The sequence below is a fragment of the Anoplophora glabripennis genome, unplaced genomic scaffold (genome assembly GCF_000390285.2).
Source record: "Anoplophora glabripennis isolate ALB-LARVAE unplaced genomic scaffold, Agla_2.0 scaffold300, whole genome shotgun sequence".
Taxonomy (NCBI): Eukaryota; Metazoa; Arthropoda; class Insecta; order Coleoptera; family Cerambycidae; genus Anoplophora; species Anoplophora glabripennis.
In genome coordinates this window covers 214,670-241,039 of record NW_019416422.1, presented here as the reverse complement: position 1 = coordinate 241,039, position 26,370 = coordinate 214,670, and the positions used below count along the sequence as shown (strand labels likewise).

The window sequence follows — 26,370 nt, the reverse complement described above, 5'->3', positions numbered from 1 at the left end:
TATCTAGATTTTTTGCAAAATCGCTTGCCGGAGTTATTGAAAGACGTGCCATTAAATGTTCGGCAGAATATTTGGTTACTGCAAAAGAGGAGTCCCCGCTCACTTTTTTCGGAGAGTGCGCGACATTCTAAACATTACTTTTCGTGACATCGCAGTTGCGACATCGTATTGTCGAAGCTTGTAATACGATTCGAGAGGACGTGGCAATGTTGCAACGCATGCGAGCGAATTGGATACGTCGCGCTGAAGCTTGTGTGCAAGCAAACGGTAGGTACATCGAACATCTATGAAAGTCAGCAGTTCTGAAAAGGAGGCACCTTGTAATATTGAGGTAAGTCAGATTTTAAAATTACAATTTACTCAACACAAATCCGTGTATTTACCTCATTTTGACATAACGGACATGTGGCACAAATATTTGACATAAGTTCATTAACAACCTGTATTTGCAATCTAGATAAAAATGAATTTATTTTAGCAACGATATTAGCAAAATTTGTTTTAGAAAATGTTTTTCTGAAACACATATAGAAAATATTTTTCTGAAACACATTAAGAAAATCTCCAGACTCATGTTTTTTGTAGTTACCAAATATTTCTACTTATTTTTATATGACACCTTGTACAATTAAAACTGACAGCGGAAAACAAGAATTTATTAGGTATTCAAATTAAAAATTTATCTTGGCAGTTTATATAGGTAGCTAATAAATTCTGTAAAAATAATTCTGTCTAGATATGAATTAACGGTCGTTATAAATGTGTCAACAGATGCATTTATTTATTACTTTTAAAAGATAGTTGAAAAAAAAATTAAAACAATTTACTATATATTTCATGGACAATTCCCAATATAACTCACAAATATAGCTCAGTACAACTCAGTCTTGCGCAACGTTGAAAAATATTTTAGTATGATTTTTTTTAAATTGAACAAATTTTAATTGTGCTGAGAGTGAGATTGTTCAGGAAAGAGTTGTTTTTAACTCTACGATGGTTTTCTTGCTAGTTCGTAAAGTTATTTTCCCAAGTAGTAACATTGGTGTTCAACAAGGAATAACATTCTGAAATATTTAAAAAATAAAAGGTGCCAAAACAGAATATGGACAAAACAGTGTTTACGAGAAAGAAATAGGAAGGTAAACCAGCTTACATTAATTTTATTGTAAAAACAACCAGTTTGTTGTCCATTTTGAGCAAATGACAGAATTTTACTAAATTCAGATAAAATTTAGTTACTAGTTCATTTTACTATCTTATGTAAATACTACTGTAATTACAAATAAACAAGATTTTTATTTATTTCAAATAAATAATTTTTAATGAATATTTAACTATTTTATATTTAATTAAATTTCGAATATAGGATTTTCAGGCTTTTCCAGATAACTTTTGTAAATCTTGAAGTAAAAACAATTTCGTAAAAATAGCACTTTACTGAGCATTTTAGTGCAAAAATTGCTTTAGAAAATTTTAATTTTTTTGGCGAAATATTCAAATAAAGAAAGATATTTCGCGTGATCAGTTTAATGTTTCCAGTACCCTTCTCATATGACTATATGGAACAACTGGTTCCTACTTTTCTGTTCCATAAAGCTTTTCTGATTTTCCACTTCAGCTTTATAACATTCTTGAAGTTAATTTTACGATCTTGTTCTAATTGCAACTTCATGTTTGCAAAAACCGCATTTTTTAAGTTGCATTAATACTAATAAGTTGCTACTTTTCTATTAGATCTGATGAGTCTTTAAATAATTATCAAATTGTATGAACTACTCGTATTTAGATTAAAAAATATGCAGGGTGTTAATGATAAGTTTTGCCAACTTTAATGACATATTCTACCGATGAAAATAATCAAGTCTTACATGCCTCATAATTCCAGCCCTATTGTGTATGGCTGCGAAACCCTCTACAATGCGCTGTCGAAGTACTTCTACATTGGGAACTGGAGTATGATATACAATAATTTTATGGTAGCCCTAAAAATATTATACAAGGGATTCAGGTTGGGGGAACGAGCCGGCCAAGCAATGGGTCTTCCTCTACCAATCCAGCGATCCTGGGTAAAAAGTAGGGACCAATCAAGTAATCGCCCACAATGCCTGCCCAAATATTCAGAAAAAGCTGTTCTTGGAATCGACGTTGGGGAATAATATGCGAATTTTCATCCACCCATTAGTGGTTATTATGATGACAATTCGAAATGGTTTCCCTTGTAAATTTCGTTTCATCGGTACATAATATTAATAACTGAAAATCAGGCTGTTCGCATTGTTGTAAAAACCACTGACAAAATTCAATCCTCGGTTGATAGTCACTTTCATTTAATGAATGAACTCTCTGGATATGATATGGGCGTAATTGCAGCTCACGTAAGACGTTCCAAATTGTTACATGTGATACACTCAAATCTGTTGATGTCTGTCTGGAACTGGTAGATTCTGGATGGAACTGGGGTCTTCATCTCAGATTCCAAAATTCTGTCTTCCAAATGAACTGTACGAACAGGTCTTCCTCTTGCTCGACGTTTTGGTAGCGACATTCATGCAGTTTTACTTTACGAGCTCGACGGTGAACGTTTGAAAAATTATTCCTTGTTGGACAACGTCGACTTGGAAAAGTCTTGTATATAAAGTCGTTCAACTTGTTTAGCATTGCCATTCGCTCTACCGTATGTAAAATGTATATCTGCTAATTCAATATTTGTATAATTGAATACCATATTTTTGTTTATTAAAATCTGTTTTTAGTTGAATGAAAAATAATAAATTCTTTGCAACACACAAAACAGTGGCGTTGTATAGTGTTTTGAAATCTCTCAAAAATATTAGGTATTGAATTTATTGTTACACATTTAGCAATCAATAGAAAATGATAAATAGCAATGTAAGTACATAAGTATCTTATTTAATTTCCCAATTATCTAAAGCCTAGTAAATTTTATCAATACTTTTCAAGAATACTTTATTGGCACAAATTGATTGTATATTTTAAAAACATTTAAAGTTATTTAAAAAACCAGTAGCGTACCATTTTTTTTTTTTTTTCAAAAAAGGTCTCCTATTGCCCCAATAACTTCGCCACTGGAGTGTATTTTGGAATAAGTTATCCATGAAAAAATAGTCCCTACTAAAAAAATGACATCCCCCAAATTTCATCACTAATTATTTTTTGTCACCGAAGTTACAGGAAAAATCATATAAATATTTGACACTTTTAACACCTTGTATCTCCATAGATAAGCGTCTTATCAAAAATTTTTATAGGGCGAAAGTTGATTATTTTCATCGGTAGAATATGCCACTGTAGTTTGGCAAAAGTTATCTTTAACATCCTATATATAAACGCAACCCATGATCACTTTTTCGGCAAAAGGATTTATGTATTATTAAAATTTTTATTTTCTTCTATTGAGAGAAAAACTGAAAGAAAAGCGGTAGGTACTTCAAATTAGTGTAAAAATATTTTTGTTGCATATATTGACATATACCTAGTTATAAATATCGTGTTTGAAAATTAGTATAATTTCAAAATTCAGAACTTGAGGTCCCCTTTTCAGATAAAAAATAATAAGATAAAATAAAGGTTTCCACTTATAAAGGAAATTTCAATACAAGAAAAATTTTAAAAATATATGTTCAGTTTCAATTAATATGGTCGTAAATACTACTCTGTCTCCTATATTATATTATCCATATATCCCATTATATTAATACAAAAATATATGAAACGCTACAAATACTAAATGGTGTAGAAATAATGATACGAATTCGCAAAGCTTAATTGCGATTTAGGAATTTACGATTCCCTGAACTCGGCGACACCATGGAATCTTAGTGACATCAGTTTCCATGTAAATGATAATCAAAACAGAACACTCATTGATATCTGATTACTCAAAACATACGATTTTAAAAGCCCAGATATATTTTAAGAAAGTGATAAATACTATGTTTCCAGACATCATATATGTATAGGATGAGTCAAGTTTTTGTAGACATTGACAGTCGATAGAAGACCTTACTCCCAGAAAGAAATTTACAGAAACAGATGTCGTAAACCGCTTCATTTTCTAGATATTGGAAATAAACAAATTCAGGTTTATTAAAATATCTCTTAAGTTGGTTGACGTAGATTATTGAAGCTTGGGCTAACATCTTAACTATAATATGTAATTTAAGTAATATGTACGTATTATGTATTAACTATGGATAAAAAGTCACAAACATGGTACGCAAAATCAATCAGTGGTGGGGATACTTGCTAAGAACTAGAATTCAGATGCCACAGAGTTAAGAAATTGGACAAGTTCAATTATTTCCAGTTGATATTTGTAATAAAAAAGATATGTTCCATTTTTATTTAAAGACGAGACATTTTTGAGTTACCTATTAACCTTATAAATTTAAAATAAACTGACGAGGATAGTTGAAGAAATCTAAAAAAAAACTATTCCTTCCACAAAAAAGTAAAAAGTAAAAAAAATCGTTAGCGCAGCAATTTTAAATATGGTAGATATTACTATACAGGGTGTTCTTAAAGTTCGTCACAAAACTCCGGGAGGTGATTCTGCGGATTAAAATATTAGTAGTATGTAATGAAAATGTTTTTCGAATTGTCAATTGTTTGCAAGTTACAGTTTGTTAAAATTAATTTTTTAAAATTTTTCTATTTAAATAATTATGCACCGCTAGAGGGCACTTCATATAGAACTCAAAATTTGTTGTGTTCATAACTTTTTTCTCTTGCTAGACATCACAGAAATTACCTATATTATTGAAAAGAGAAACAATATCAGAAAAAAATATGTATTCTTTGTTCAATCCGATAAATGTACCTAACTGTTTACCAGGATGTCGCTATAAATATGTTATTAAGCATCAAATTCTTTCTGTAATTAATCAAGTTGCCATTTCCATATAAAATCTCGTTTGAAAATCGATTTTTATTTTCCACAGAGTCTTCGATGTGTCCCTCAGCTACAGAGAACGAACGCCACCCATCGTACCCTTTAAGGTCTAACATATCTATTGTTTAGTTTGCTGTAATAGTGACAGAACTTCTTCGGAATGCGTGTATAAGTTGAGGGATTCGACAATTTTAAGAAGAGTGCTATTTCACTTGGCCAACTTCCATGGTATTTCTACCCACTACCTGGTTCGTGACCTTTCGATCTCGCATTGACAAGAATAAGTGACTGCCTCTTTTGGTCGTACTGCTAGATATGTTTTTATAAAATTCTCCATAATGCGTTTTAGTGTCGGGAATATTCCAAATATCATTCCTCTTTTATCTTTAAATAGATTTCATCAGAAAAATTATTTAATAACTTGTATATGTGTTCTCTGGTAAAGATTCATGATTCTTTCACTTTATGTCCAATATTTTGCCTCTTAAGAAAAGCAATCAACGGAGCATATTCTGAAATGTCAACAGCTTTATGCAAAAATATTGTGGTATAAGCATAGATTATTCAGCCCATAAGCTTCCTGGAGACTTTAGGGTTTTATTTCTTGAAACAAAATAGGCTAGCAAGTTTTTCGCATTTTTAGACTTCTCGGGAATGATGCCAGCTTGACAAAACTTTTCTAAATCTGAATGCTCACTTTCTTGAATCATAACATACAAGAAGTTTAAGTTGTGGCAAATATATATCTTGGAGAAATTTCTAATGACAGCAGATGATACTTGACAATAAATATTTGGTTTCGTAGTAACCAAAGCGAAAACCATTTCATGTACGATTTGTTTGTTTTATACAGGGTGTGGCGTCTTTAGCGCAGAAAAAATAAAATGCAGATTCCTAGGAATATATGCAATAAAAAAGCCTTATATAAGAAATTCATATATCCACGTTTTGTCAAGCAAATTGAACTTCAATTTTGTAGCGAAGAAATAAATCGGTACGGTCCTGGTCAAAAAATGTCATGCCATTCGATTAACATCAGCGCACGCTTGCCGAACCGAACTTAACAGAGAGTCGAGCCTTTGCGCAAATCAGTGTGGCCAAATTAAAATGTATGAAGTACACACAAAAGATATAAAATGTTTTAATGCAATAATAAATAATTTTGTTTTAATTAAAAGGAAAAATAAACATAAAATTCAATTAGTTATTTCACTGTAAATGATAATGTGCAATCCCAGACAAGAGGTTTGTAGAAACAAAGTACATGATGTTACAGAAAAGACTACTATTATTTTAGCAAGTGATAAGTTGGATCACGACAAACAAAAAAGATGCAAACTTATTATTATAGAAAATGTTGAAAATGATCCCCATTAGCGCGGATGCACGCTTGGCAGCGGCGCACCCAATTTCGGCGAACATTTTCCCAAATCCCAGGAGTGGCTCGTCAGCCGCTACAAAAATACGATTCCATAATTCCTGCTCCGTATTGATTGGTTCACTGTACACTAAGGATTTCATGTGACCCTAAAAATATAAGTCCATAGGGGTAAGATCTGGTCCTCGAGGTGGCTATACTATAGGACCAAATCGTCCTATCCATCGCTGAGAAAAATTTCGATCCAGGATCCTTGCGTGCTGTGTGGATCCTGAAGATACCACATACGTGCCCGTATGTGTAGTGGTATATTGTCTAAAAGTTGAGGCAATTGGTTTTCCAAAAAGTCGGCATACACTGCTCCTGTTAAGCGGCCTTCGAAGAAATAAATACCAACGAGAACATCACCGATTATGCCTGCCCAGACGTTTACGGAAAAGCGGTGCTGAAAATGAGTTTCTCGAATACCATGAGGATTTTCATCAGCCCAAATATAAGTGTTATGAAAGTTTACAACTCCATCACGAGTAAATGTTGCTTCAACTGTCACACACACGATTGCAGGAAAATCTACTTCGCGTGTACATTGCTGCAAGAACCATCTGCAGAAACGCATTCATTGCGGACAATCCGCTGCTAAAATCTGCTGTACAGGTTGCAGATGATACGGATATGACATTTGACGGCGTAAAATGCGATGTGCAGTACGGAGCGAGGCTCCTATTTGTTCTGCAATGCGACGAACACTGTTTAAGGTTGTCCCTCAACAGTAGCTAATAGGGCGTCCTCAATGGCATGATTAACCGACAGGCCACGTCCTTCTGCACGAAGGTTAACACTACCTGTATCTCGCAATCGTTGAACACAATGTAAAATAGTGTTTGCATGAGGATGGCGACGTTGTGGCCATCGCTCCCGGTATAACCGACTTGCCCTGAGGGCATTTTCCCCTGCCGCACCATACACTATCACCATGTCAGCACGTTCGATAATAGTAAACGTATTATTGTTGTCCTCGTTATCCATTGCCAATTTAGTTAAAACAATAACTTAAAAAATAAAAAATAAACGTCTTTAATAAACACTTAACGTCTAAACAGCAGAAGCGCGATCTTTTTGGCACAACTTAGCAGCAATTCGCCCGCAAGTCAAAAACTTACTGACACTGACTGACACTCCACAGGTGCCGTGCGAAGTGCGAACTAGGTCAATGTTTTTTGCGCTATGTTAAACAGGACCGGTATCAACATTTTGTCACTTCTTGTAATTTTTTGGAAAATATTTTTGATACTCAAATTTCACAATCGCCTTATGGTAGCATATATTATTTTACTTCATTTATTGTCAAGAGTCTAGGTTTTTAATTTTTTGCATTAAAGATGCCACACCCTGTATATTTTTAAAATAATATTTTATTAAATAAGTTTTAGTTAAATTTAATCAATATTTGAGCCTGCAAAACCTCATGAACATTACGGTCGTTAAGTGTATTACTGGTTTCCGACATTTTGGAGATCTCGACTTCGTCTCGATCTTTATTACTGACATTAATACTTAATATAATAGCTTTGTTCGCAGAATGCAATTTCCAACCGATTTTCAATTTTTCACTGCGCATGTGCGCGAATAATTTTAACGATTTTTCTTCACTCATCGTTCTACCACAGAAATTTGTATGTTCATGTGTTTGTTCTACACAAAAACCATCCACGGGTTACAGTGAATTATTTATACAGGGTGTTCCTACAGGTCATTTGGGGTAAAATTCATTTTCCTCTGAATAGCTTGACATACAGGGTATGCCATTTAACATTCCCGTTGACAATATCTTCGAAATGAAGAAATTTATTTTAGTTACAGAAACTGGGATTGTTAGGTCCCTCCAATAGCTTCAAATTGCAGTTAAAATTGTTAGTTTAAATCTTTCCGTATAGATGGCGATGGCGCGGCGTGGTGGAACTAAAAAATTTTTTGATTCCTGGAACATGGAATTACGGTCCATCTGAAAGATCGTCAAATTTTGAGTAATTCTTATTTTTCACAATATTTACTTGTTTTCGAGACATGTCGACTTCAATATGCAATGTATGATGTAACAGGAAGATTTATTATTTTATTTAAATCACACTGAGACAAAATATTCTTTTAAAATATTGTTATAATGACCTTATTCTCACCACATACTAACAAACAATAAATTATAAAAAGAAACAAATTATTAACTATAGAAAAAGTAACAGAAAGTATTTAAAATAATAACGGAGATGTAGATGTAATTACTGAAATAAGTTAAAAAAAGATTATAATAAATGTTCAAAATTACGTCCTTCAGCATTAATACACAATGTTAGTCTTCTCGTTAATTTGACATTACATGCTCTTCATAAAATGTCGCGACCTAAGGCCGCCGTAGCTGCATAAATTTTATTATTCAAATCTGCCATGTCTTCTATACAGTGTTTTTTTAAATGACCCCATAGGAAAAAATCTAATGGGGTGAAATCTGATGAACTAGCTAGCCACCTTATAACTCCGTTAGTACCTAACCGCCTTAGAAAATGTAAATCGGTTGCCTGTTTAATGATCCGTGGTAAAGATATGGTTCACTTAAATAGCCATTCAAAATGCCAATCAAACATTTACAGAAGAAACATTTTGATTTGATATAAGATCTACAATTTATTTTCTGTAGTTGATCATTTTTTTTATAATTTATTATTAGTTAGTATGTGGTGTTAATAAAACTATTATAACAATATTTTAAATTAATATTTTGTCTCAGTGTAATTTAAATAAAATAATAGCTTTTCCTGTTAGATCATATATTATTACTGCAATTTGAAGCTATTTGGGGGACTTAACAATCCCTGTTTTCGGAACTAAAATAAACTTCTTCATTTCGGAGATATTGGCAGCGGGAGTGTTAAATGACACATCTTGTATATGTAAGATTTTGAATGACAAATTTGATGATGATCTTGGATTTGATTTTACTATAAATTACAAGGCCAAACTAAAGTTAAATCTAATATCAAATGGGATACACTATTTTGTATGCCGGCAACCGAGATAGCACCACATTTTATGTAGGAATCTGGGGTCAAAGAATTTTTCTAAGATATCCTTGCAGGCGCTGGAGGTCAACCTCATTTCTCACAGAAAATAATAGATATAAGTAAACGTAATAGAATTTAATAGACGTATTCAGCTAAAACTATAAGTATCATCTTGACAGAAATTTAACACACTGTTAGGCTAATAATTTAAACTTTGATTATGGAAATTGATATTTGATCAGCTGTTAGAGCAAACCCAAGGTCACCATCTAATTTGTCATTCAACATTTACTTGAAATAATTATTATGTCAAGTTATTTAGAAAAAAAAAAAAAAGAATTTGGCCTGCAGACATACAGGAAAGATTTTCTGTTCACATATTCAGTTATAAAATTTGGCGCTCTATCGATCGCTGACATTCAAAAATTGTGCCCCAATTAATATTTTAAAGTTGATCTTGGTTTGATCTTGAAACTGAAAGTCAAGATTAAACCCAAGGTCATCAGCATATTGGCTTCTTGATATCCTAGAACTTTTATCGGCAATTTTTTTTAACTCAATCCTGAAAGATTATCTGGAGGCTTGTCTCTTTTTAGGACACTATAGTAACACCTGTAATGCTCTGAACACCCAAACGACAAGATTCACGTTACTTACATATTCTATTTTCATTATTTTACTCGTGTTTGGAGCCTCCTTAATCTGTCTCATTAGTTAAATTATTAATAGAGCATAATTCCTCGACGATTACTTAATGAAAACAACTGAGGTGAAAGACTTTTAGATAGTTTATATTTGGGTATGCTATGTATTAAGGAAATAGTTACTCGATACTTTCAATAACATTGTCCTACGATAATATGCTAGAACCCTTCAGACTTCTAAATAATAAACACTCGATAACAATAACAAAAACTGACTCAAGCTAGTTTGTAACCAATGTATCGTTTTACCAAATGATTTACTCCACAACGCAGTGAAATATGAAGACACGTTTAATGTATTAAAAATAATAATAACAAAATAGAAATTAGTTAAAAAGGCCTTTGAGTCTAATGAATCAGGCTTATTGTCTCACATATATGAGTAAATAAATAAGAGAATTTTATTGGATAGGGCGGACGGAGCATGCATTCACTGAGGCCATCTCGCGTTGTTGCAGTAAAACATTGCCCGTTATAGAAATTGTTAAACAGAAATCCGGAACCACAGATCGAATCTGTAGGTTTTTTTTCGCGACTGAATATTGGTGAATATCTGACTTGTAGTTACTATTTCTATCTGTCTTCATTCACTCACACTACACATAATACAACATACGACTTCACTCGCGAAAAGAGCCTTGTATTTCCAAACCTTCAATCAACGGAAACGTTATCACATTTTGTGCATTAATAAATTTGTTTCGTTTTAGATTAATGTAATAAGGGATTTATGGAATCAATCGTCTGAACTGCCTTACTGTTTTTTTATTCGTTTTTTTTATACAAAATGAGTTTACCTGGTAGAACTAAACGTGAATGTTGTGCTCCAAATTGCAAAAGCATTTCCTACTATATGAATGTTATACGTTCTATTACAGAATTACAAAAGACAGACAATTACTGTGAATATAATCAGTTCGAAAATTATGTAAATCAGACTTTATTCCCACAAACACAGATCATTATTTCTGTGAAGACTATTTGGAGTTAAAATTTTTAAAAAACAGTAATAGGAATTAGTCTCAACAGAAATGCTGTGCAGACATTATTTTTAGGATTAACTACAAATTCACCTATTAATTGTAATAATATATTCTCGGATAGTATCCAACATTCAGCAAAACAATTTGTTAAAATTATAGAATTATCAGAGCTGCTAAACTTCAATTTCAGATGATTTTCATATCCACCTTTTAAAAAAACAAAATGCACATATTTAAAATTGTTATCTGCTATAAGTGTAGTACGTTACATCGTACTGATAAGAACCAATTAGTTCGAAACAAATGTATCTAACCATAATTTTTGGCAAGTACCTATCTGTGCAATGCAGTTTATATAACGGCAGGTAAATATTCTTTAAATTTCTTTAAAATTTGCAGTTTTTAATGGTTTCTTTAAAAAATAATAATTACAAGACTCTCCCTATACTTTTGATTTAACCAAGTGATAATTAAAGTGTTTCATAAGTAATGGGTCGTGGAACAGCTGTTAATGGTTCACCTTAATTTTAATTATTAACTTAAACCATTAGTAGCTGTCTTGTGATCTATTATTACCTACTTATAAAATACTTTTTATTCTTAGTATATTTTATTACATTTAAATTTACCGCCATTAATTGTGTTTTCCCATGCAGTTTCCTTGATTATTTTATGGTCAGTGGTTTCCGAGTGTGTCGTTTGCTGCATCAGCTAGAGATGGCGTACTCTGCCGCTGCTGCCGACAGAAGACACAGCATAAAACCCTCTTATTTAGTTACCCATATGGTTATACCAAAAAATTGAGATAAAAGCCATATAACTTTATTTTCAAAAGTTATCCGTTTTTATTATAAAACATACCATACTGCCACGGATTTTAATTGGTTGTTTGAATTGACCTATCCACAGTCTCTTATCATATTCCACCCTCATGTCAGAATCGGATTGAGCAACGGTTCCTGAGGACCACATCTTTGCCTGTGGTGTTGGGAGGTTAGTCGTCTGCTCGTCTGCAAGATTTCCAGGATGCTCGGACATCTCCTCTTTCTTCTTTCAACGAATGCTTGGGAAGCTGTCAGTCTTCCTCCATTGATGACGAGATCGTAATAATGGTCTACGCTTATTTGTGTACCTAAAGATGCACTGATACTTATGATATGTTTTTAATTTATGAGTGTGTTTTGTTTTGTTATGTAATGTTTGCACTCTTTTATGGAGCACTGTCGAATATGATACTCTTGTGTATTTTTATCACTACAATGTGGTACTGGCATAAAGTATATGAGTGTGTGAGCCTCCTTAGAGTTTTAGGAGCTCAATTAATTTCATTTGCCTCCTAGGGCTAGTTTGTGGAAGCTTTAGGAGCTGTATGTATTGCAGCTTTAGGAACTGTGTATCTCTAAGGATCATCAACGATCAAGGCCTGGGTGGTGTAACAGTAGTGTAAAAATAACTCAATTTGAATTTTTTAAAAATTGTGAGGTTTATTGAGTAATTTATGTAGAATAATAAACGTAAACGACTAATTGCTTATAAATAAATGCATATGTATATTTGTCAGTACATGTGTATTGGCCAGGTTCCAACACTGGTTATTGAACATCATGGTCCTCGATCTCATTTTTTATTTTGGGCCATCCTTTAATTCCTTTGTAGATGGTGGCCTTTTCTAAAGAGTTGGGGAAAATTATTTATGTTAGTGTTTTGGGGTATGAGTTTTGGATTTACTGAGCTGATTTTAAAAAGTGTGGCGAAGATTTTCGTGCCGTCCTGCTCTGTTGGTGGTTTCTCGGCATTGAAGGGTATGCGCCGTCATCTACGTCTGATACCGGCGGCGCTGGGCATTTGGCGGCAATCGGGGCGACTTGGTGGGAAGTCTTCGAAAGTGTGGTGAAAATTTTGGCGCCTTTCTGCTCGGTTGGGTAGGTGTAGCGCCTATAGGACGACGCTACTCATGCTTCCATAGTACCTACAGGTGAGTAGGTCGCTCTCTGCCAATGAACAAAAGCCAATGCTTTATCCCATTAGACATTGAATCGTATTGACATGCTGCAAATGCAAATTATGTGGCTACTCACACTCAAAATAGAGATACAAATGCTAAATCGTTGGTCGGTTGTCTCATCTATGCTATACTGATACGATCTAATAACCAGCCTATATTTTGTTCACGAATGATCTTAATTGTTTAGTGGATATTGTGGATGTAATTCAATGCTAGACAGATCTGTAGCTCGTATAGTAGTTGTTTCCCATGATATCATCAAGACGAAAACAATGTTAAATCAACATAATTAAATTATGTTTTTCATATTTCATTTTTCATTTTAATAAATAGATATGTATTTTTTATTCAAGTATTTCCCTAAAAACTTAATACTTTTTTTATTAATATTGTAAATTTTTTTAGAATGCTTATATTTTTAACATAAAATATTGAGTGATTAGCATATGAAAGTCGCAATGTAACAGTAATACAAAATTTAATTTACTTATCATGAACAACTTCAGAGATATCTGGAGGAAACTATTTTTTCAGGAGTTCATCTTTAAAGAATGTGGCAAGAAATTGCCTCAGTGCGCATGCGCTTAATCGAGTAGTAAATCTTTGTAAATTCGAATATATTCTTAGTACATTCCAGTACATCATTGGTACATCCATTATATTCTAGATATATCCCAGTACATCTTGGAAGCTCCAAAAAAGTCCCCGTACATACCCAAGAAATATTCAATAATGGATCTATCAATGCACTCATGTAATAGGATAGGATAAATGTGTGGGTAGGTATTATAGGAGATTATCTAATTGTTCCTTACATTTTCCACAGCGTCTTACTGGAGATGTGTATTATAACTTCTTAGTAGATACGTTACCCCAACTTCTGGAAGATGTACCATTAGAGACACGAGCTAATTTATGGTACATGAACGATGAACAACATTTGTCGACAAAACAGTATTAGTTTGTGTTAGCGTGTCTGATTCAATTTATTATGTGATATTCTGTTAATACCATAAATGTTATAATCTACGAATAAAACATAACCTTTTTCTTGGAAATATTTTGAAGAAAATCTGGTCTTTTCATCGTACATCAAATAACTGGAGAACGAATGCTCGCCCGAAAAAATAAAGTTACACTTTTTGCTCTAAGGGGAACAGGCAATTTAGAAATTCACCAAAATTTTTTTTAAAGTCAGTGGCATAGAAATATTTAACTCCGGTTTCTCTATATCTCCGCACCTGGATTACACTCTTAATCATTGAAGGCTTCAAGTTATGAGGGGTATGTAGTATTCGTACAAATGAACCCCGCACAGACCTTATGGTTCCCGGTCGATTCATCTGAATTTTTGATATATTGTACTTGGCACCCTCCTGATCAAAAGTGTTCATAGGCCCAAAGTCCAGAAATTAACATTTTTCGAGATATCAAGGTCTCAAATAATTGAATATTTCGATAAACCTGAACATGGAAACGAGCGCTTTTGAAAATAATTATTATCCATTTTTTATTATTTATCGGAGTTAGATCGATTTAAGTATTCATAATATTCTGGAATGGAGATCAGTACGACTACACACATAAGGGTTGAAAAACTAAAATATTTGTCTCTCAGGTTGTTACAATATTCACTTTTTTTTATGAATCATTTTATGCGGCTAAGAACATGTGTAGGAAAATCTTCGAGCTATTTCCACCCTGAAACACCCTCCAAATAGGGGTAGAAAAACTAAAATATTTATATCAGGTTTTTACGAAATTATTCACCTGTTTTTTTATAAATCATTCTATAGAGCTAAGGGCATGTGTAGAAATATCCCTGAGTCATTTCCACCCCGAAACACCCCCAAAATAGGGATTGAAAACTAAAACTTTATATCTCAGGTTGTTACGTGATTAGTCATATTCCACTACTATGCATCCCTATTCCGAAACTCGACCCTACAAATTACCGTGTATATATCCCTTATTTTGGGGGTATTTCAGGGTGGAAATGATTCAAATAATTTCCCACGCACGATTTTTCAACACATGCTCTTAGCCGTACAGAATAATTCATGGAAAAAAATAGGTGGATAATCTCATAACAACCTGAGATATAAATGTTTTAGTTTTTCTACCCCTATTTTAGGGATATTTTGGACTGAAAGTGCCTTGAGGATTTCTACTCATATGCTGCTCTTAGCCGTATAGAATGATTAATGAAAAAAAAAACGCGTGGGTAATCTCGTAATAACCTGAGATATAAATATTTGTTTTTCAACCCTTATTTTGGGGGTGTCTCGGGGGTGGTGTACTGATTTTCATTCCAGATACATATTATGAATTCTCAAATTGATCCAAATCCCATAAATAAACAAGAATGGATAATAATAATTTTCAAAAGTGCTCGTTTCCATTTTCTGGTTAATGGAAATATTCAATTTTTTGAGACTTTGTGTCCTCAATATCCCGAAAACTATTTATTTCCAGACTTTGGGCCTATGAACACTTTTGATCGACGAATTGACCGGGAACTCAAACCCATAAGGTTTGTGCGGAGTCCTTTGGGATTATTCCCTTCTACCGTTTTCAAAATATTTGAAAAAAAAATTTTTCAGCTTTTCAAAATCCATACAAGGAAGCACTTTAGACAATAATTTTATACGAAGTACCCCTACTAATCTGCTGGCAAAGTTTGTAACCTTAGTTTTATTACACCCTGTATATTATATTATTAATGTACTTATAAATTTTTAATTTGCAAACGAGGGGTAGGTAGTCGAAATGTTAACCACATAACTAATACAACAATATTTTTATTTTTTACCTATCTGTTCCTTGCACTGAGACATTTTTGATTAAGAAAAACCAATTCCTGACTCATATGTTTGTCCAGAGGTTTAATTATTATTATTCTTTTCTCCGTGGAAAAATACTCAAAAAATAGATAAACTTAGGTACATATTTACCAGAAAATCATGTGACATCTAATTATGATTATTATAAAATGTAACAGTTCTACCTGCAAATTGTGTTAATACTTTCAAATATTAAGTCAAGTTCAAACCGCTTAGTATATATTATAAAATTAATTCTTAATACGGAGATAATAAGTTGATTATGCTGCCGATTGCAGCTCTAATTAAAAATGGTCTTGTATCTATCCATAAAATGTCATTATTATCTTTTATATTTGTTTTTGTAATAAAAACAGCAAGAATATGAACACGTGTATTTGTAAAAAAAAAGTATGTACTCGTATAATAGATGTTATTATCAAATAACTTAAAGTTGTCTACATATGACTATTTATAGACATATACATTTTTGTTTAATTCAACATTACTAAAAACATGTTTCACTTGTCACTACGTACTTAAAATTATCTAGAATACCTAATGTAAATATAGTAATTATTATTGATGTAATGAACTTACGTAAAGAGTGACGACCAGATAATAATTTATAAATGAGTGTTCACGATTTATATTGTCAAAATAATACACATAATAGTCAATGACATACCACAAAAGCTCGGTAGTGCTTCAATATAAGGAATAGGTAAGGGTTTTTACTGAACTGCTAAACATATACCCTATGCTTCATTTGAAACGTACATTTCTTTCTTTTCGCTCCATTGACGAAATATTGTTCTAAACATTGGGAAAAAATATCTTACCAAATTTCTGCTCTTAATTTTAATTTTTAGCATTCATTTGATTTTAAAATTTTCCTATCCATTTAATACGAAAACCTACGATGTTTTTTTTTAAGTTATCTATATCTCAGCTGCATTTCACTTTATTCTACTGCCCGTAGGTGATAATTATAGGGGAACATTTCTTCTTTGAAAGTGCCCATAGTAGGATCTATGTGACTTTAACGATTTCACTGCTAAAAAATCGTGATTTTTAAAATTTTTATCGATTCTTGCATTTTTCTCATAAATAACTACAGCAAAAATGTAATTGACATTTTTATAAGAAATTCTATAAAGATAAAGACAAGGATATTTTAAGTTTTCACACATCTGATTCTATTTATCTCGTGAACTAATAACTTTACAGCTTAGACACTAAGGACCTTTTTTATAGCAAATTTAATTTCCTACAAAATTGTTAATAACGTTTTTGCAAAATGCAAAAATTTATAAAAATTTAATTAAAATACCAAGATTTTTTTTAGCAGTGAAACCGTTCAAGTCACATAAATCCTACGGGCACTTTCAAAGAACAAAGATTTTCCGATACCAAATTATCGCCTATGGACAATAAAATAACGTGAAATGCAGCTGGGATATAGTTAATTTAAAAAAAGGACCGTAGGTTTAAGTGGAATAGGAACATTTTAAAGTCAGATAGCGAGTACTAAAAATTAAAATTAATAGCTGAAAGGTGAGATTTTTTTTTCAATGTTTAGAACAATATTTCTATAATAGAGCTATAAAAAAGAAATGTATGTTTCAAATGCAGCACCCTGATAATATCATTTTGGCAGAAATTACAATAATACCGCATTGAAAAAAAATTATTGTCAAGAAAGGAAAACAAATCTTTAAAGTAAGAGCTAAAACACTCGAAGAGACGAATAATTATTTTCAATTTTATTACTTGAATACTAGATAAGTACGTTGTGAAAGAATACACATGGAGACATCAATCCAACAAACTTTAGAAGGACCTCGATGCACACAGCTCTATATACCAACAGTTTTTGGAGATGCTCCTCCGCCATTTACTGAAGCTGCTCCATCTTATGACGAAATACCTCCGCCATTTACAGAACTACCCAACACTGTGACATCTATTGAAGGTCCCCCTTCGTCAACATTAACATCCGTGTTATCCAAACGATGTAGCTGCATATACTGTTATATATTTCCTTTATCGTGTTGTTTTCCAATAAAGGATTTAGGCACTTAATTAGGTACGTTCTAGTCTCGTTGTAATGCATGTATTTGTGTATAACTAACTCGGCCAAACTTTAATGACGTATTGTACGTCATAAAATAAAATTCTAAGAAAACGTGTCTGAATATGCTGCATTTTCTAGATAAGAATTTTTTACTCACAAAAAAACTGAAATGATTTAATTGAAATTCTGCTTTTTTCTGTAACATACCGCTCCTATCTTTTTTTATTACAAATACTTTCAAGTTTAACGCGTTCTGCCAGATATTTTAACAAATGTGTGTTGTTAAGATGTACTGGTTCCAATATAATTAATTATAAAAGTTTTAACTATATAGTAATTATTGCTAAACTATTAAATTGTCTTTTTAGATGGCAGTTGTTAAAATAGTGACTTTATTTTTTAATGAATTAAAGAATTATGTACAACATTTCTGTCAGTTGTGTTATGCACCTTAAAGACTTGTAGTTTGACCAAACATCTTCTATAAAAAGTCAAACTAGCTTATGTTTCACCTCAAAACCTTAGTAGACAGAAAGTGTAAAAATATTGAACAAAAGTAACCAAAAATAACTTTATATCTTCTTTATAAGTCGTAAAAATTTCATGAGAAGATTTAATTGAAAGATAACATTAACAATAATTGTATTTAAAAGTACCTCTCCATACTTCAAAGTAAAAATTATTTGTAAGTAAGTACGTAAGTAGATATTCGTAGATACGTATTATCTTTACAGATAAGATATCTTTAAATACATTAACATTTTTATAGGAGGATATGGAGTAAAACATGAAAAATACATATTATGTACAGGTATCTTTATTTATTTAGAAGATTTTTCAAAATATCTAGAATTGTATAAACCGATATTAAAATATAATTAATTTTTTGCTCAATCCGTAATAGTTAATTACAATATACATACCTTCATGCTACATTTTATTGACGCATTCATTAACTAAGTTTATACTTTATAAACATATTTAGAAAATAATAGTATTATTCAAACAAATAACGTCATAAAAGCAGATAGTGCTATTTTTGTGAAAGTTTATTTTAATTCAAGTAAAAGTATTTTAATAACAGCATTATATATGAGGAAAGTAATTTTAAAATGGAAGGTAGTACGTATTGATTACAATATATTCTAAACTTTTTTTTACCGCAGGAGTTTTGTATATAACCGGGTTTTACACCTTGCGAAGAAAATATATCTTAATATAAAAAAATACAGTCCCACCAAGAGAAAGAAGGCATTGCTTTTAACTTATTTTTGCCTAAAAGTAGAACAATTTTAAATATACAGGCTGTTACAAATTCGATTCTCATTACAGGGATCTTGGAAACGGTAAGAGACACGAAGTAGCTTAAATGACTACTTCAAAGTTGCATAATCAAGGAACCAACATTATGCGTCTAAAAAATCAAGGCTAACATGATTAGTTTTCCAAATATTTGAAAAAAAAACGAAATTTTGGAAATCCGTTTTTGTTTCAATTCAGCCTTGTTTCGGGTGATATTGAAAAAAGAACACTTTCTCATGGCAATTTTTTGCCCTCTTTCGAACGGCATAATCAATTTTTATATGTAACGTTTCGTCTCTCCAGGACCATCATCAATTTAATTTTTTTAAATACGACCCTGCAAGTTTTATTACATTTTTTGCAAGCCTTCATGACCCCCCATACTGCCTCAGCCCGAACCAGATTCAGACGTTTTGTCTCGAAAAATTCATCTTCAATGTATTAGTTCCAAATTTATCTAAAGTTATTTGAACTATTACCATCATACGTTATAAAACTTATCATGTTAGCCTCGATTTTTTAGAGGCATAATGTTGATCCCCTGGTTATGCAACGTTGCTCCCATTTAAGCTACTTCGCATTTCTTACCGTTTCCCAGATCCCTGTAGTGAGAAGCGAAATTGTAACAGCCTGTATTTACAAATTCGTAAAAAAATATGTAAGTATATTTAAGTAAAAACTGTTTAGTGTCTGTTACACTATCTAAAATTAATTCAGAAGAATGACTTAAAATTTTACACAGGTGCAGTGTATATTTAATCAAAAACATAAAGTTTGGTATTTCATAGCCCTGATAACAACAATTACAAATTAAGAAAATTACCATCAAAACATCGTTGCTGGTAACTTAGTTTTAGGTGGTTAAAAGAGAGTAAGTATTAAAAAGGATGTTTTAAATGTGAAAGATAGAGATCAAAATACATATTATAGAAATGAACAAATATAAGATATTCGAATTTCAATGGACAGATTTTAGCACATATTGCTTATAAATATTGTCAGATTTTATATCAAAATTGATAGTAAATCGTGAGCTATAGTGTACTACACGTTTAAATATAAAAAAACTGTTACAACTAAAATGTATTTAAAAAATATTTACATAAAACATAGTGTCGTATGATAAATAGTTATTAATTAGTCAGAAAACATTAAAATACATAACTAGTCTTTGTATTTGCTTCACTATTTTGTTATGTAGGTAATTAATATTATTCTTGAGAAATCAAGACAGACAAAACTCTTCCCATGCTAAAAAATTTGCACTGTCCTTTTTGCTAAAAAAATCTCTATCTAAATAGAAAACATTAATCACTTAAAATTAATTTATACCAAAAATAAATTATTTATACAGGGTGTCCCATAATAATGTGTGCAACGGAAGACCACAGATTCATGGACTCAAAATAGACAGATTTAGGCTAATTCACCTATATCCGAAATCGCTTCGTTTGGCCGCTAGATGCCCTCAATGTTCGTGAAATTTTTTTGAATTTTGTAAATAACTCGAATACATATTATTCGATTTCGATTATTTTTGGGGTCTGGACTACACATTTTTTGTTATACAGAGTAAAACTTACAACTCCTACAAAATAGATGTATGGTAACAATATCCATTCATATTTTCATCTTTCGGGCAATAATGACAACTATATTTTATTTGGTAGCTGATACCATTTAGAAGTTTTTGGGCCTCTTGTAGAATTTTGATTAAATGAACGGTTTGGGTACAAAAAAATATTTTTCAAATGTCTCATTATCTTCCCACCAATATTACAATACTTAACAGTGCTAGGAGGACTGATTTTGTAAGTTGACTGATTTCAGTTTGATCTTTAAGTTATTGTACCTGCCAATTCTTAAAGAGTGTTTACTACGATAAGATATACCACATGTCACTTCGATATGGATACACACACAGTTACGACGAATTATTTACAACATGCCTAAATTTATTGAGATAATTAGTAAAAATAATCAAATACAATAAAAAATGCTGGAGATAAAAGTAACAAAGTTGATGTTATTAGATTTAGTACAACTTATTATAAAAACTATTCAAAATAACCACAACAAACAATAACAACAACAAAAAAAGATTAATTCGGCGAAGAATGTTAAAGGACACCCTTTGCAGTTTTTGAGGGCAATTTTTTAAAACATTTATGGCAACTTGGATATGTCTCCCACAACTCTTCTTCAGTGTTAGATGTGAAAGCATACACTGCTGTTTTCAAAGTACCCCAAAGATAATAGTCACAAGGTGTTAAGTCTGGTGAACGAACAGGCCAGTTAACAGGAACATTATCCCCTCCACCGATCCATCGACGAGGGAATCTTTGGTTCAGATACTGCCGGACATTGACAGTGAAATGTGGTGGAGCTCCATCATGCATAAACCACAACAGGGTCAATAATAATGCTATCAATGCGTTGTATTTTATTGTGTTTTTTTTTGTATAAAATTAGGCACGTTGTAAATAATTCTAATTCGTCGTATGTACCTGTCATATTGAAAAATGAAGTAACAGGTGGTATATCTCGTCGTAAACACTCACTAAGAATTGTCAGGTGCAATGAGTTAAAGATCAGACTGAAATTACAGTCAACCTACAAAATCAGTGCCTACTAACACTGTTAACTATTATAATATGGGTGGCATGATAATGTAGATATTTAAAAAATATTTTTTGTACCCAAACCGTTCATTTAATGAAAATTCTACAAGAGGCCCAAAAACTTCCAAATCGTATCACCTATCAGATAAAAAATTGTTGTCATTATTGCCCGAAAGAGGAAAAAGTTATGAACGGATATTATCACCATACATCAATTTTGTACGAGTTGCGGGTTTTAAAAAACACTCTGTATAATACCAAAATCAAAAGTCCACACCCCAAAAATAATCAAAATCGATTAATACGTTTCGAGTTATTTACAAAATTCAAAATATTTTCACGAATTTTGAGGCCATCTAGCGGCCAAACGAAGCGATTTCGGATATAGGTGAATTAGCCTAAATCTGCCTATTTTGAGCCCACGAATCTGTGGTCCTCCGTTGTACACGTTATTCTGGTACACCCTGTATATCTGGTCCACATAAACTGACAAAAATATTATATATTATTTTTAGAATAGGTAATATGTCTATATCTTTGATAAGTAATAACAGTTTATTGGGTACACCGATAAAACTTGGCATGTAATTTTTTCTTCGATAAATTCCTACTTGGAATTAGATCTGTATCTAATAGTCGTACGTGTAAATAAATTACATTAATTAATTTAACTTTGCAACTTTGTAACCTTAATTATTTTTTTTTATGGAAGAAAGACTTAAAAAATAATCATATAATTGGAAAAGATAGAAAATGTATTTTCTTTAATTGAATTAGGTATAGGTTCCCTTTTTGATATTTTTAATCCGCGTTTAATTAGATAAAATTGCATATACATAGTTTAACAGTTTTGTAATGTTATAGCTTACATTCTAACGAGAAACCGTAAATAAACTTTTTTGTTTATACTGCCAGTACTTTCACCAACTAAAAAAAAAACGAAGGGGATAATAGAATATTTACTAAAGCTTATACGTATCACTAAAACATCATGTTGAAATAAATAGTTTTGCTTCTAAAATTTAATAAATTCATATTATAAATGTAGTCCTCAAATTATACGATAAGATATACATTATACATATATTTTTTAGAACAGAAGTTTAATTTTTTGTTTGTAGCTATTCCCTGATCCTATTCACTAGAGAATTATAACATTTTTGTGTAACGATTTTTTAGATTATGTTCTATTGAAAAATATGTATAAGGTGTAACAAAAATGGAGAACCAAACAAGTGTACATAGAACTCACAAAAATTAGGAACAAAGCTTTGATTTGTTAGAACTGTGCGTCGCAGGCGACATACGCAGTTAGCAGAATCTGTAGGTTTCAACTTTATGGATTTTGAAGGAGGGTGTTTTGTTAGATTTACTGCTTGTGAATGTATGCTGATAAGTGCAGACGAAAATAATAATTATTATTTTGGCAATTTTTTTTTTTTTTTCATGACTGAATATTTTTTGCTGACAATACTTATTGAAAAAGAACATGAAAAAGATCTTTTAAATTTAATTAGTTGTCGTCAAAATAAAAGTGAAGATCGATTGTTTTCTAACAGACGTTTAAAAGGGACGGTATACAATGGGGGATGTTCTCGTACGAGATCGATTAATTTCTCGTCTTCCTCTGGTGAAAACTTTGTAGCCATTTTAAAATTCGTTAAAAATAAACGCTTTTTTAGCACTGTATGCTGTGAGCTCAACTGAACGACTGCGTTGAAATCAAATCAAATTTGATTTCGACTGAACTGACGACGCACAAAATTTTCTGCCTACCGTGAGTCCACCTGAGCAAAATCTAACAAACCGGCTACGCATCTTCTTGTGTTCTAGATTTCAGCGTAAGTCCGACGCGCACAACTGACTGTCTGCTTTGCGTCGCCTACAGCTCTAACAAACCATAGCTTTAAGCGTTTATTTTTAACGAATTTTAAAATGGCAAACAAGTTTTCATCAGAGGAAGACGAGAAATTAATCGATCTCGTACGAGAACATCCCCCATTGTATACCATTCCTTCCAAATGTCTATTAGAAAACATTGATCTTCACTTTTATTTTGACAACGACTAATTAAATTCAAAAGATCTTTTTCATGTTCTTCTTCAATAAGTATTGTCACCAAAAAATTTTTAGCCATGTCATGATAAAAATAATTTTTGCCGCAGTAATAATAAATATTTTCGTCTGCATTTACCAGCATACAATCAGAAACACTAAATCTAACAAAACACTCTTCCTTCAAAACCGATAAAGTTGAACGCTACAGATTCTGCTAAGAGCGTATGTCGTCTGCGACGCACAGTTCTAACAAACCAAAGCTTTAGACATACACATTTTTTGTTCTAAAATGTTTAGTTGGGGAAATACAGTTCAGGGAATCTCCGAAAAAAAATTAGTTTCTACGCCCTTGAATTTTTCAGTATATTTGGAAGAAAAGAAAATTCTTACCATTTTCTCATAATGTTTCCCATTTTCCAGTTACTCTAATTTTTTATGAGATATAAGTAAGTAAATATTTATATGTTTTTTGTTCATATACCGCAAAAATCTAAAACAGAAAAATAATCAAAAATCTACTGAAAAATGCGAGATGTTACTCTAGATAATAAATGGCACATGTTTCTCGAGAAAGCACATTTCGAATATATTATTTTTTTAACTTTAACGCCCTCTATATATTCAGTAAAGTATTTTAAAAAATTGTATGACCTGTTCCCATTACTTGAGCCGTTATTTTTATGATTTATATACATTATCGAAATTTTTTGGTTTATTTTTGATACATACTGCATATAATTCAAAATTTATGAACTTATTTTCTGTTATAAACTAACCTATTTCAAATTTAAGCAAAAAATTTGCCTTGATTAAATGATAAGTATTTTGTCGATATTATTAATAGTATATTATTCAACGAGCGTATAATGATGGGTATAATTCACGAGGTAAAGTTTACGGCCACGAGCCGCAGGCGAGTTGCCTAAATCACCGAGTGAATAATACCCATTATACGGGAGTAGAATACTATACTTTATCCACGACTACTAAATATTTTTGTTGAAGTTTTTTTTGAAATGTTTCGAAAAACATGGTATGTTAAGAAACAGATATACGACTCGCACAAATGAAGTCGCTGATGTCTCAGTGTAGATGCTCTTTCCCTTCCAACCGCGGGTCCCGGGTTCGAATCCGGTCTAGGAAAATTCACTTTTTTAATTTTTTTTTTTATATGTACAGCACTGAATTGAAAATATTTAGTGGTTTACACGATAAAATTTTAAAAACGGATTGTTTGTAGCAGAACAATATAATATTATAGCTAAATTAAGGAAGCATCTGACAGTAGTGATTAATGACTCATTAATCACTGCCGTGATTAATGGGTATCATTAAGGTCGAGCAAACAGACGTATAATGGGTACATTATACAATAGTCGTGGATAAACATATTTATTGAGACATTTGAATAAATATTTTATTTTTTCAAAACTTCAACAGCTTGTAACTTGAAAACCAGTGGCCATTAAGGCTTTTTAGTCTTAAATGATATAAATAACCCCCTAGAAATTGTGATCAATCAATCAATTTAGAAAACGATCTGTATTAATAAACATAAAATATATTGTTTAGCATGTGATAAAATTTATTAGCAATACATATATTTTGTCTGTTAAAATTATATACCTATTTTCAGTTTTCAGAATTGTCTTTAAATTATTTCATATGCAGCTAATGCTACTTGGTAAATACAAATTAAGTAGGTAATCGATACATTATATTTCTAATAATCGTATTATGACTAATTTCCCATGAAAATATATTTTTAATATAATCATTTATTTCATTGATAAGATATCCGGTGATAATAAACAATTTACTAGTATAAGTACAGGTGATTTATGACATCATTTAATTTAGTAGCAGTTTATCAAAACAGAGGAAGAGTAACTTAAGATGACCCATCATCATTTCGGCGGAGGACATCATCATCACGGAGGACCCCACCACCACGGGGGACATCATCACCAGGGAGGACACCATCATTTCGGTCCACCACCACCACAATTTGGGCCACGTCATCACCATTACCACCGACATCATCACCCTCCTCCTCCCCCACCATTCATGCCAGGACAACGTCCTCGTCGACCAACAGAAGTTGACTGTTGTTTTTGTGTAATAATATAATTATAAGGTAAGGCAATAATTCTGCTATTTATATTAAACGATATTTCATAGTAGATTTTGGATACAAAGATTTTGGTAACCGCAAAATAGAAAACAAAATTTAAAAAAGATTATTTGAACTTGTAGTATAAATAATAAACGAAATGTTTTTTTTCTCAGATTTGGCGATCCTCGATGTTATCCTAGTACCCGTTTGCAAGAAATATTAAGAATCTGTTTATTTAGGCCATAGTGGCGGTGGAAATAAATTTTGCGATCTACTGAAGAAGTCTTTATCTGCCAAAAAAAAATGTTAAATAAAATAAAAACATATATGTGTAAA

At 31.9% G+C, this 26,370-nt stretch overlaps 2 long non-coding RNA genes across 2 annotated transcripts; both read left to right on the top strand.

The window, feature by feature from the left end:
- The first annotated feature begins 890 nt into the window (after positions 1 to 890).
- LOC108906866 lies at positions 891 to 26,370 on the top strand. Its single transcript, XR_001964305.1, has 3 exons — positions 891 to 1,139; positions 25,798 to 26,055; positions 26,208 to 26,370. It is a non-coding gene; the product is annotated as an uncharacterized LOC108906866 (long non-coding RNA).
- On the top strand, positions 16,502 to 18,049 carry LOC108906867. Its single transcript, XR_001964306.1, has 2 exons — positions 16,502 to 16,584; positions 17,645 to 18,049. It is a non-coding gene; the product is annotated as an uncharacterized LOC108906867 (long non-coding RNA).